Raw genomic sequence first — 13082 nt, forward strand, 5'->3', positions numbered from 1 at the left:
ACCATGGCCATTGGGCAATTCCAACAAGATGTACACTTGTAGGATGTCAATCAGGACCCAAAAGATTCTAAACAGCCACCACTGTATTATGCTCCAGGGACTCAAGTCCTATTTAAAGTCTGGAAAGATGGGTCCCCAAAGGCTCAACTCCAGCCCACATGGAAGGGCTCCTACATACCCTGTAATACTTTCTACCCCCACAGCAGTCAAGGTACCAGGGCACAACTCCTTCATTCACTACTCATGAGTCAAGCCATGGAAGAAAAGAGAAGAGGACACTCAATACACCTGTGAGCCCCTGGGAGATCTCAGATACCTATTCAGGACTACAAATGAGTCCCATTCTAATGAACACCCCAAAAATTAAGTTTCTGGGGATAAGATTTCTCAGGATAGATCTAAAGAGCCAACACTGCTTGGCAGGGGTTGTACTCCAAAATAGACAGGAGATAGATCTCCTGATCCCTGAACAAGGAGGGACTTGAGCCATCTTGAATGAGATGTGTTGTTTCTGGGTAAATACCTCCAGCTAAGTTAAAGAAAGTCTCACAGCCCTCAAGAAAAACATTCAGATCCTACAAGATCTCAAAGAATGAGCTGCAGAGTTCTCGGGGTGGCTACAATCTCTCTTTGGGGGCTCTTTCTCCTAGAGATGGGGAATTTGGAGTTGGCTAATCCCCCTACTAATCCCTGTTATCACCATACTGATGCTGCTTAGGATTGCTCCATGTATGATTGATTGTTTAACCCATTTTGTCTCTGCCCAGGTTAATAAGCTGCAACATGCAGTGCCAGTTCAACAAGGATATATAAAACTACACCCAACCACAGAAAATATCACTCACTCTTAGATCGACACCACTATTAGGACTCTGAGGCTTCAGACTAGCAAGAAGAGGAGGCCCTTTGCCCCTCACCATCCTAACTCAGCAGGAAGTAGCCAGGGAGAGCTCAACACACCGATTCCCAAAGAAGTGGTCCTCCCATCTCTTGAGGTGGGAATGTTAGATAGTTAGAATAGGAAAAAGGAGTACCAAATGGCAGTGACTAAAAGACAAGAAAGGAAAAAGCACGTGAAAATGGAACAAAAGAAAACCTGAGGACTGAAGTGAGAACCTAAGGTAAAACAAACAGCCCTCCTAGATAGCCCAATTTACATAGGGCAGACTCAGGGGGAGGAGACAAATGTATAAAAACAGGAAGCCAAGCTGGATTGAGGCCTTCCCTTTGGGGTTGGCCTCTCCTTATGCTTTGAGGGTATACTTTCCTTTGCTTTCTGAATAAAACTCTGAGCTATAACCAAGTTGTAACACTGGTTCACTCTGTTTCAAATCTTTGCTGCGGAGAGACAGAACCAAGGAAATTACATACTACCTTGACATATCTAAACATTAGATTTATTACACAATAAAATATTTTTTAGAGTTTACTAATAAAATTGTTTTACCTTTAACATGATACATTTGCAACTAATATGATTAGAAGGTATGCCAAGTGAAACAAGGGGACCACTGTCATACAAGTTACCTCAAATTCCAGTTGTCTAGAAAGTGATGTAGAGGACCTGTGACAAAAATATATTCAGGTAAATAATCTTCAATTCTGATATTGTATGTGAGTTACATATGATATTGTAACACTATAGTTTATTGATTTAAACATTAAAATTCAGTAAAAAGTCAAAATATATGGATTATGATTTTAGAATATAGAAGATAATAAAGATTTGCTCCTTCCCACAAATCTCTGGCATGCTTTTCAAAGTTTCTTTCAAAAATCTAAAGTTTAAAACTCCTGAATATACAAAATCTGAATCTTATACAAAACTGTGAAAGCATTAATTACTACAGACATTATGACTTTTGCTAAACTTCTATTAGGTTGTTATCTTTTACTATTTTAACTCCACAAACACCATTTCAGAAAGGCCTGAGTATTAAAAGGCTTTTTCCAGAAGGTGTCTTCTCATTTTCACCAGTTTTCTTCAGAGTATTAGGTTGCCAGTCCAAAAATTACTGAACAGGTAACATGTGTCTGGCACTATGCTATAATTTACTTTTTAAATGCTCATCTTTCTTTCTCAAAAACATCATGGAACTTTTGTTTAAAGTTTTGTTTTTTTATTCTAATGAACTCCAAACAAAGTGTAGGGGGCTCCCAGAAACAGCAAAGGCTTAAACTGGAAGTAAGAATTTCAGAGTAATTTGACCAGAAAACCAAATTAAACCTGAAGATCAACATCTGGACTGAACAGACCTACCCTGAGAATGTACAATTTGTGTTTTAACCAGACTGTTATCAAGGATTTAAGATTTGTGGCATTCTTCTTTTTTTTTTAGGTCCTATCTCTTTTTACTTTATTTAAAAAAATTTATTGTAGTAGAGTTGATTTACAATGTTGTGTTAGTTTCATGCATACAGCAAAGTGGATCAGTTATACACATATCCACTCTTTTTTAGATTCTTTCCTGGCTTTCTTCAGTGTGCTATTTTAAGAAAGTTGGATTAAGGGTCAAATAGAGCAGAGCACACCAAGCTTCCAGTCAAGGACTCTATCTGATACTCTGGGAGTGCTGCTGCTATGGTCCTTGGAACAAGTCCTCTTAACCCACCCACCTTCTCCTGGCCTCCCTATAAACCCCAGCCACTAGGTACCTTGATCTTCAAGGCCAGACTCTTTTCAAGGCTGCCTACCTTCATCAGGAAATGGATCATCCACGCCTTGCTACGTTCATTTTCCTCTCCTTCACCTGTCTTCAGGTAGTACTGCAGCCGCATGGCTTTGGCCTGGAAGAGTAACTGGCTCAGCCCCATCCTCTTGCAGTTCCTCCCAGGATGTTGGTATATGATATGACCGGCTTGGCTATAGATGGGGAAGGTGATAGTTTTCAGGTTGAGGCCCTTGTTCCTTTTCCAGGAGAACAAGAGTGGGTTGGCGGGGGACACAGGAGCTCTGGTTTCTTAGTGCACAGTTCATTGTAGGGGATCTGGATTCCATTGTCCTGTGTCACAATCAAAGCCTGCACCACATCGTCCATCTTGCAATTTTCTTCTAAGATTCCCAGCTCCAGCAGTGTCTCGGTGTTGGAGAGCTCTAGGATGGAGGCATAATTGACCTCGGTGCTCTTCCTAGAGATGGAGAAGATGAGACAGTCATTGGCAGTGAAATGTTCCTGCACAAAGCGTCACGCAGCCTTGGCGGGTCTCCCTACCGGGGTGTACTGCTCCTCGAGGTCGTCTTCTTCGTTCTGGGGCAGGTAAATCAGGCCAGTGCCGAGAACAGCTGTTAACACCATGGGCGGCAAGCAGCAAGATCCAGGGGAGCGAGCCCGTCTTCCAGTCCACCTGCTGGAAGGCCCGGGACAGCGGCACCTCCAGGCAGTCAGCGTGGCAGCAGGGCCGCTGGGCCGGTTGGTTCTCAGACCGCGATGCTGGCCGAGGTGGTGGAGCCTCGGCCACAACTCGGGAGAGGGCTCTGCGCTCTGCCCCGCCGCGCAGCCAAGCTCGGTTCCTGGTCTTGACCAGAGGCCGAGGGCGGCTCCGGCTCTAGGCCAGGCCCTGCGGGCGTCCAGCTCTCTGTCTCCAGGTCAGGCCCCGGCTCCAACCCGAGCCCCTGGGACTTGGACCCAGGCTCTTGCCCCGCCTCCCGCTCTGCCTCCGATGCAACCTTTGAGAGATTAAGGCTCATTTCCAGGAAAGAAAGACCAGGTTCTCAAACAGCACAGCAGATCAGAAAGGAGCTGTTGGACCGAGCACCCTTCTCCACCCAACCAACGGTTTCCTGGAAAAGTTCTAAGAGAATCTGTTAGAACCCAGGCTGCTCCTGCTGGAATGCTAGAGCGTCATTGACGGTCACGTGGTAGCCTCAGTTCAGTTCAGTCGCTCAGTCGTTTCCGACTCTTTAGGACCCCATGTACTGCAGCACGCCAGGCCTCTCTGTCCTCCACCAACTCCTGGAGCTTGTTCGAACTCGGGTCCATGGAGTCGGTGATGCCTTTCAACCATCTCATCCTCTGTCGTCGCCTTCTTCTCTTGCCTTCAATCTTTCCCAGCATCAGGGTCTTTTTCAAGGAGTCAGTTCTTTGCATCAGGTGGCCAAAGTATGAGTTTCAGCTTCAGCATCAGTCCTTCCAATGAATATTCAGGACTGATTTCCTTTAGGATGAATTGGTTGGATCTCCTTGCAGTCCAAGAGTCTTATTCAACAGAACACTTCAAAAGCATCAATTCTTCGGTGCTCAGCTTTCTTTAAAGTCCAACTCTCAAATCCATACATGACCACTGGAAAAACCATAGCTTTGACCTGACAGACCTTTGATAGCAAAGTAATATCTCTGCTTTTTAATATGCTGTCTAGGTTGGTCATAGCTTTTCTTCCAAGGAGCAAGTGTCTTTTAATTTCACAGCTGCAGTCACCATCTGCAGTGATTTTGGAGCCCCCCAAAATAAAGTCTGCCACTGTTTCCATTGTTTCCCCATCTATTTGCCATGATGTGATGGGACCAAATGCCATGATCTAACTAGCCCCCAATTTGTCCCTGGCACCCATCCTCTTAGGGTTTAGTTAATACAAGAGGCACTTCTTAAAGGCGAATGAAATGAATGCTTGCACGACTCACAATTGACTGGGAGAATTTGGCTTGTCCAGGTACACACACACACTCACACACACACAAACACACACTCACACACACACACACCCGCACACAAAAAGCATAGATTTTCCCTGTGTTCTAAGTGGCAGATTTTACCTTTGAGAGGATCATCCAGAAGCACGGTTCTCAGGTAAGGCTTTGGTGAATCTGGTACAGCACAGTTTGTTATTTTTTATTCTTTACAGACATAATGTTCTCCTTGTAAAAAGTTAGAAGTAAATGCATAAAATAAAACGTGGGAAAGGAAGAACCCAAAGCCCAGTCCTAAAACTTCCTTCTATTGCATTCCTCTTCTTAACAGAAGTGTTAAAAAGTGGGAGCTTATCCTTACAAACCGTTTTCTTTGCATTTGCAAGCATATCCAGATATATGCAAGTATGTCTTTTTCATAAATACTATTGCACTATCTGTGTATGCGAGACCTGGGTTTGATCCCTGGTTTGGGAAGATCCCCTGGAGAATGGAAAGGCTACCCACTCCAGTATTCTGGCCTGGAGAATTCCATGGACTGTATAGGCTATGGGGTGGCAAAGAGCGAAAAAGAAAAAAAAAATCTGTGTATGCACATTGCATTTTTCACCAAATACATCAAAGGAACTTAACATGACTGTATGTAGATTTATCTTATTTTTTTGAATTGCTTTATAAGTTTCCATTGTATGGCTGGAACATAAATTAGCCATAACACTATTGATAGATCTGTAGGTTGTTTAGAATGTTTTGCTGATATGAACAGTGCTAAGTGAACAAATCTTTTTCTTAGAGCACAAGAACTGTATTTGTGAGATGATTTTATAGAAGGGTATTTACTGGACCAAAGGTTATCCCATTTAAAATTTCACAGTTATTGATAAAATCCATAGAAGTTGGACTTTCCCAATGGCTCAGCGTGTAAAAAATATGCTTGCAATGCAGGAGACACAGGAGATGCAGGTTTGATCCCTGGGTGGGGAAGATCCCCTGGAGAAAGGAATGTCAACCCACTCCAGTATCCTTGGCTAGAAAATCCAATGGACAGAGAAGCCTGGCAGGCTACAGTCCACAGGGTCGCAAAGAGTTGGACACCACTGAGTGAATTTACTCACTCACTCACTCATAGAAGTTGTATCAATTTACACCCTCATAAGCAGTGTATGAAGTTCTTTTTTGTCACAGCCTATCCCAGAATGTCATTAAAGTGATCTGTGTCATTGGTATCTTATTTTGATTTTACTTTTTTAATTTATTGCTTAGACTCACCATATTTCCTCTTTGGGTAAATTGTCATCTTATACCTTTTCCTGGTTTCCCTTTTGGATGATTCAAATTTTCTTCTTCACTATAGAAACTATTCAGGTACTAAGAAACTAATCACTTGTTCCTGTATTTTGAGCAATAAATATCCTCCTACCCTGTTCTCCCACCCCCATTTTGCTGGTTGCCATGCCTTATGTTTGTAGTTGAATTAACTTAATTTTTTAAATGAGTTCTGAATTTTGTTGCATAATAAACAGTCGTTTCCCTTGCACTAGGGCTTCCCTTGTGGCTCACTGATAAAGAATCTGCCTGCAATGCAAGAAACCTGGGCTTGATCCCTGGGTTGGGAAGATACCCTAAAGAAGGGAAAGGCTACCCACTCCAGTATTCTGGCCTGGAGAATTCACGAACTATATAGTCCATGGGATCGCAAACAGTTGGACACAACTGAGTGACTTTCACTTTCACTTTCCCTTGCAGTAATTATAATCTACTTTAAAATTTCCATATATTCCTTTTTTAAATTGTTGAAGTATAGTTGATTTATAGTTGTGTTAATTTCCAGTGTACAGCAAAGTGATTCAGCTATACATATAAGTACACTTTTTATTTTTTAAGGTGGCCAAACATTTTATTCAGGCTACTGCAGTAGCAGAGAGACTTCAGTGTAAGCTGAGCTCACCTTTGCTGAAACAAAAGATGGGAGTGAGAGGGTAACAGGCAGGAAGGCTAGGGGTCTCCAAAGGGAGAAAACAAGCTTCAAGTGTCAGACATTTTTTATCTCTCTCTCAAGAGATAGGAGGAAACAAACCACAAGTGTCAGATATTTTTCCTTCTCTATACAAATTTAAAAGGAGGTTTCTTATAAAATTCTGTATTGCCATGACTATACCTGGTTCCACCTGAACTTAACTCTTCTCAAACCTTGAGCTAAGCAATGAGTTTTTCTTATGGAATGTTTTTCATAAGCTATGTTAATGAACTATGTATTTACCCTAGACTCTGTCTTTCTTCACGACCCAGATAATTCAGATGGTGTGATAACTCACCTAGAGTCAGACATCCTGGAATGCAAAGTCAAGTGGGTCTTAGGAAGCATCACTATGAACAAAGCTGGTGGAGGTGATAGAATTCCAGTTGAGCTATTTCAGATCCTAAAAGATGATGCTGTGAAAGTGGTATATTCAATATGCCAGCAAATCTGAAAAACTGAGCAGGGGCCACAGGACTGGAAAAGGTCAGTTTTCATTCCAATCCCAAAGAAAGGCAATGCCAAAAAATGCTCAAACTACCACACAATTGCACTCATCTCACACGCTAGCAAAGTAATACGAAAATTCTCCAAGCCAGCTTTCAACAGTACATGAATTGTGAACTTCCAGATGTTCAAGCTGGATTTAGAAAAGGTAGAAGAACCAGAGATCAAATTGCCAACATCCATTGGATCATTGAAAAAGCAAGAGAGTTCCAGAAAAACATCTACTTCTGCTTTATTGACTATGCCAAAGCCTTTGACTATGTGGATCACAACCAACTTTGGAAAATTCTTGAAGAGATGGAACTACCAGACCACCTGACAGGCCTCTTGAGAAATCTGTATGCAGGTCAGGAAGCAACAGTTAGAACTGGACATGGAACAACAGACTGGTTCCAAATTAGGAAAGGAGTATGTCAAGGCTGTATATTGTCATGCTGCTTATTTAACTTACATGCAAAGTACATCATGAGAAATGCTGGACTGGATGAAGCACAAGCTGGAATCAAGATTGCCAGATATTGGAGAAATATCAGTAACCTCAGATATGCAGATGACACCACCCTTATGGCAGAAAGCCAAAAACTAAAGAGCCTCTTGATGAAAACGAAAGAGGAGAGTGAAAAAGTTGGCTTAAAACTCAACATTCAGAAAACTAACATCACGGCATCCGGTCCCATCACTTCATGGCAAATAGATGGGGAAACAGTGGAAACAGTGTCTGACTTTATCTTTCTGGGCTCCAAAATCACTGCAGATGGTGATTGCAGCCATGAAATTAAAAGACGCTTACTCTTTGGAAGGAAAGTTATGACCAATCTAGACAGCATATTAAAAAGCAGAGACATTACTTTGCCAACAAAGGTCCATCTAGTCAAGGCTATGGTTTTTCCAGTGGTCATGTATGGATGTGAGAGTTTGACTGTGAAGAAAGGTGAGCACCGAAGAATTGATGCTTTTGAATTGTGGTATTGGAAAAGACTCTTGAGAGTCCTTTGGACTGCAAGGAGATCCAACCAGTCCATCCTAAAGGAGACCAGCCCTGGGTGTTCATTGGAAGGACTGATGTTGAAGCTGAAATTCCAATACTTTGGCCACCTCACGCGAAGAGCTGATTCATTGGAAAAGAGCCTAATGCTGGGAAAGATTGGGGGCAGGAGGAGAAGGGGACGACAGAGGTTGAGATGGTTGGATGGCATCACCGACTCGATGGACATGGGTTTGGGTAGACTCCGGGAATTGGTGATGGACAGGGAGGCCTAACATGCTGCGATTCATGGGGTCACAAAGAGTCGGACACAACTGAGCAACTGAACTGAACTGATGCTGGGAAAGATTGAGGGCAGGAGGAGAAGGGGACAACAGAGGATGAGATGGTTGGATGGCATCACTGATACAATGGACATAGGTTTGGGTAGACTCCGTGAGTTGGTGATGGACAAGGAGGCCTGGCGTGCAGTTCATGGGGTCGCAAAGAGTCGGACATGACTGAGCAACTTAACTGAACTAATACATATTGTGTATGTATGTATGTATATACATATATATATATATATATATATCCCCTCCCTCTTGAGCCTCTCTCCCACCTCACCCCATCCTACGCCTCTAGGTTGTCATAGAGTGCCAAGCTGGTCTCCCTGTGTTATATAGCAGCTTCCCACTAGCTATCTGTTTCATACATGGTAGTGCATATCGGTCAACGTTATAGTCTCAATTTATCCCAGCCTCTTCTTCCTCCACTGTGCTCATAAGTCCTCTATGTCTGCATCTCCATTCCTTCCCTACAGGTAGGATTATCAGTACAGTTCTTCTAGATTCCATATATACGTGTTAATATACTGTATTTTTCTCTTTTGGACTTACTTAGCTCTGTACAACAGTTTCTAGGTTCATCCACCTCACTACAAGTGACTCAAATATGTTCCCTTTTGTGGCTGAATCATATTCCATTGTATATACATACCACAGCTTCTTTATCCATTCATCTGTCCATGGACATCAAGGTCGTTTCCATGTCGTGGCTATTGTAAATAGTGCTGCAGTGAACACTGTGGTACATGTGTCTTTGAATTGTGGTTTTTCTCAGGGTATATTCCCAGTAGCAAATCTCCATACTGTTCTACGTAGTGACTGTATCAATTTACATTGCCACCAACTGTGTCCGACTCTTTGCGACCCCATGAACTGCAGCACGCCAGGCCTCCCTGTCCATCACCAATTCCCGGAGTCTACCCAAACCCATGTCCATCGAGTTGGGTTCCCTGTTCTCCACATCCTCTCCAGCATGTATTGTTTGTAGATTTTTTGATGATGGATATTCTGAGCAGTGGCCACAGCCCTGGAAAAGGTCAGTTTTTGGTCCAATCCCAAAGAAAGGCAATGCCAAAGAATGCTCAAACTACCGCACAATTGCACTCATCTCACATGCTAGTAAAGTAATGCTCAAAATTCTCCAAGCCAGGCTTCAGCAATACGTGAACTGTGAACTTCCAGATGTTCAAGCTGGTTTTAGAAAAGGCAGAGGAACCAGAGATCAAATTGCCAATATCCGCTGGATCATCGAAAAAGCAAGAGAGTTCCAGAAAAACATCTATTTCTGCTTTATTGACTATGCCAAAGCCTTTGACTGTGTGGATCACAATAAACTGTGGAAAATTCTGAAAGAGATGGGAATACTAGACCATCTGACCTGTCTCTTGAGAAACCTGTATGCAGGTCAGGAAGCAACAGTTAGAACTGGACATGGAACAACAGACTGGTTCCAAATATGAAAAGGAGTACGTCAAGGCTGTATATTGTCACCCTGCTTATTTAACTTCTATGCAGAGTACATCATGAGAAACGCTGGGCTGGAAGAAACACAAGCTGGAATCAAGATTGCCAGGAGAAATATCAACAACCTCAGATATGCGGATGACACCACCCTTATGGCAGAAAGTGAAGAAGAACTAAAGAGCCTCTTGATGAAAGTGAAAGAGGAGAGTCAAAAAGTTGGCTTAAAGCTCAACGTTCAGAAAACTAAGATCATGGCATCTGGTCCCATCACTTCATGGGAAATAGATGGGAAAACAGTGGAAACAGTGTCAGACTTTATTTTTTTGGGCTCCAGAATCACTGCTGATGGTGACTGCAGCTATGAAATTAAAAGACGCTTACTCCTTGGAAGGAAGGTTATGACCAATCTAGACAGCATATTTAAAAGCAGAGACATTACTTTGCCAACAAAAGCCCATCTAGTCAAGGCTATGGTTTTTCCAGTGGTCATGTATGGATGTGAGAGTTGGACGGTGAAGAAAGCCAAAGAATTGATGCTTTTGAACTGTGGTGTTGGAGAAGACTCTTGAGATTCCCTTGGACTGCAAGGAGATCCAATCAATCTATACTAAAAGAAATCAATCCTGGGTGTTCATTGGAAGGTCTGATGTTGAAGCTGAAACTCCAATACTTTGGCCACCTCATGCGAAGGGTTGACTCATTGCAAAAGACCCTAGTGCTGGGTAGGATTGGGGGCGGGAGGAGAAGGGGACGACAGAGGATGAGATGGTTGGATGGCATCACCGACTCGATGGACATGGGTTTGGGTGGACTCCGGGAGTTGGTGATGGACAGAGAGGCCTGGCGTGCTGCAATTCATGGGGTCGCAAAGAGTCGGACATGACTGAGTGACTGAACTGAACTGAACTGACTGATTCTGAGCAGTGTGAGGTGATACCTCATTATAGTTTGATTTGCATTTCTCTAATAATTAGCAAATTATTATAATTATCATATAATTATTATAAATTCTCTGTCTCCTGAGAAACCTGTGTGTGGGTCAAGAAGCAACCATTAGAATCAGACATGCAACAACAGACTGGTTGAAAATTGGGGAAGGAGTACCACAAGGCTATATATTGTTACCTTGCTTATTTAACTTATGTGCAGAGTACATCATCTGAAATGCCAGGCTGGATGAATCAGAAACTGGAATCAAGATTTCCAGGAGAAATATCAACAATCTCAGATATACAGATTTGCTGTTGTTCAGTCGCTCAGTTGTATCCAACTCTTTGCGACTCTTTGCAACTACAGCACTGCAGGCTTCCCTGTCCTTCACCATCTCCCAGAGCTTGCTCAAACTCATGTCCATTGAGTCAGTGATGCCTTCCAAGCATCTCATTCTCTGTCATCCCCTTCTCCTGCCTTCAGTCTTTCCCAGCATCAGAGTCTTTTCTAATGAGCCTACGCTTCACATCAAGTGGCCAAAGTATTGGAGTTTCAGCTTCAGCATCAGTCCTTCCAATGAATATTCAGGACTGATTTCCTTTAGGATTGACTGGTTTAATTTCCTTGCAGTCCAAGGGAGTCTCAAGAGTCTTCTCCAATACCACAGTTCAAAAGCATTAATTCTTCAGGGCTCAGCTTTCTTTATGGTCCAACTCTCACATTCATATTTGACTACTGGAAAAACTATAGCTTTGATTAGATGGTCCTTTGTCACAAAAGTAAAGTCTCTGCCTTTTAATATGCTGTCTAGGTTGGTCATAGCTTTTCTTCCAAGGAGCAAGCGTCTTTTAGTTTCATGGCTGTAGTCACCATCTGCAGTGATTTTGGAGCCCAAGGAAATAAAGTCTGTCTCTTTCTCCATTGTTTCCCTATCTATTTGCCATGAAGTGATGGGACTGGATGCCATGATGTTAGTTTTTGAATGTTGAGTTTTAAGCCAGCTTTTTCACTCTCCTCTTTCACTTTCATCAAGAGGCTCTTTAGTTCCACTTCGCTTTCTGCCATAAGGGTGAATGTAGAAAATGATACCACTCTAGTGGCAGAAAGTGAGAAGAAACTAGAGTCTCTTGATGAGGGTGAAAGAGGAGAGTGAAAAAGCTGGCTTAAAACTCAGCATTCAAAAAACAAAGATCGTGGCATCTGGTCCTATAACTTCATGGCAAATAGAAGGGGGAAAAGTGGAAACAGTGACTGATTTTATTTTCTTAGACTCTAAAATCACTGAGGATGGTGACTGTAGCCATGAAATTATAGAAGCTTGCTCCTTGGAAGGAAAGCTATGATAAACCCAGACAGTGTATTAAAAAGCAGAGGCATCACTTTGCTGACAGAAGTCCATGTAGTCATGTACAGATGTGAGAGCTGGACAATAAAGAAGGCTGAGTGCTGGTTAATTGATGCTTTAGAATTGTGGTGCTGAAAGAAGACTCTTGAGAGTCCCTTGTACTGCAAGGTCACACCAATCAGTCCTAAAGGAAATCAACCCTGAATATTCATTGGAAGGACTGATGCTGAAGCTGAAGATCCAATGCTTTTGCCTCCTGATTGGGAAAGATCCTGATGCTGGGAAAGATTGAAGGTGAGAGGAGAAGGGGGTGACAAGGGATGAGATGGTTAGATAACATCACTGACTCAATGGACATAAATTTGAACAAACTCCGGGAGATAGTGAAGGACAGGGAAGCCTGGCAGGCTGCAGTCCATGGGATAGGAAAGAGTAGGACAGGACTTAGCAACTAAACAAATAATTAGCAATGTTGAACACCTTTTCATGTGCCTATTGACCATCTGTGTCTCTTTTTTTTTTTTTTTTTGAGATGTCTATTTAGGTCTTCTGCCCATTTTCTGATTGGGTTGTTTCTTTGTTACTATATGAGCTATTTGTATTTTTTGAAATGAGTCATTTGATAGTCACATCTTTTGGAAATATTTTCTTCCATTTTGTAGGTTGTCTTTTCATTTTGTTTATGGTTTCCTTTGCTATGCAGAAGCTTGTAAGTTTAATTAGGTCCCATTTGTTTATTTTTGTTTTTATTTCGATTGCCTTGAGAGACTGACCTAAGAAAACATCAGTGTGATTTATGTCAGAGAATGTTTTGTCTATGTTGTCATGGTTACATTTAATTGTTTTATGGTGTCATGTTACACTTAGATCTTTAAGCTACTTT

At 42.3% G+C, this 13082-nt stretch overlaps 1 long non-coding RNA gene across 1 annotated transcript; it reads right to left on the reverse strand.

Annotated features, from left to right (window-relative positions):
* Window positions 1-1371: 1371 nt before the first annotated feature.
* On the reverse strand, window positions 1372-3783 carry LOC145533458 (uncharacterized). Its single transcript, XR_014074094.1, has 3 exons — window positions 3213-3783; window positions 2695-3129; window positions 1372-1564 (listed from the first exon to the last, which is right to left on the reverse strand). It is a non-coding gene; the product is annotated as an uncharacterized LOC145533458 (long non-coding RNA).
* Between the last annotated feature and the right edge of the window lie 9299 nt (window positions 3784-13082).

Source organism: Giraffa tippelskirchi, chromosome 13 (assembly GCF_054371585.1).
Source record: "Giraffa tippelskirchi isolate mGirTip1 chromosome 13, T2T-mGirTip1v1.2.pri, whole genome shotgun sequence".
Taxonomy (NCBI): domain Eukaryota; kingdom Metazoa; phylum Chordata; class Mammalia; order Artiodactyla; family Giraffidae; genus Giraffa; species Giraffa tippelskirchi.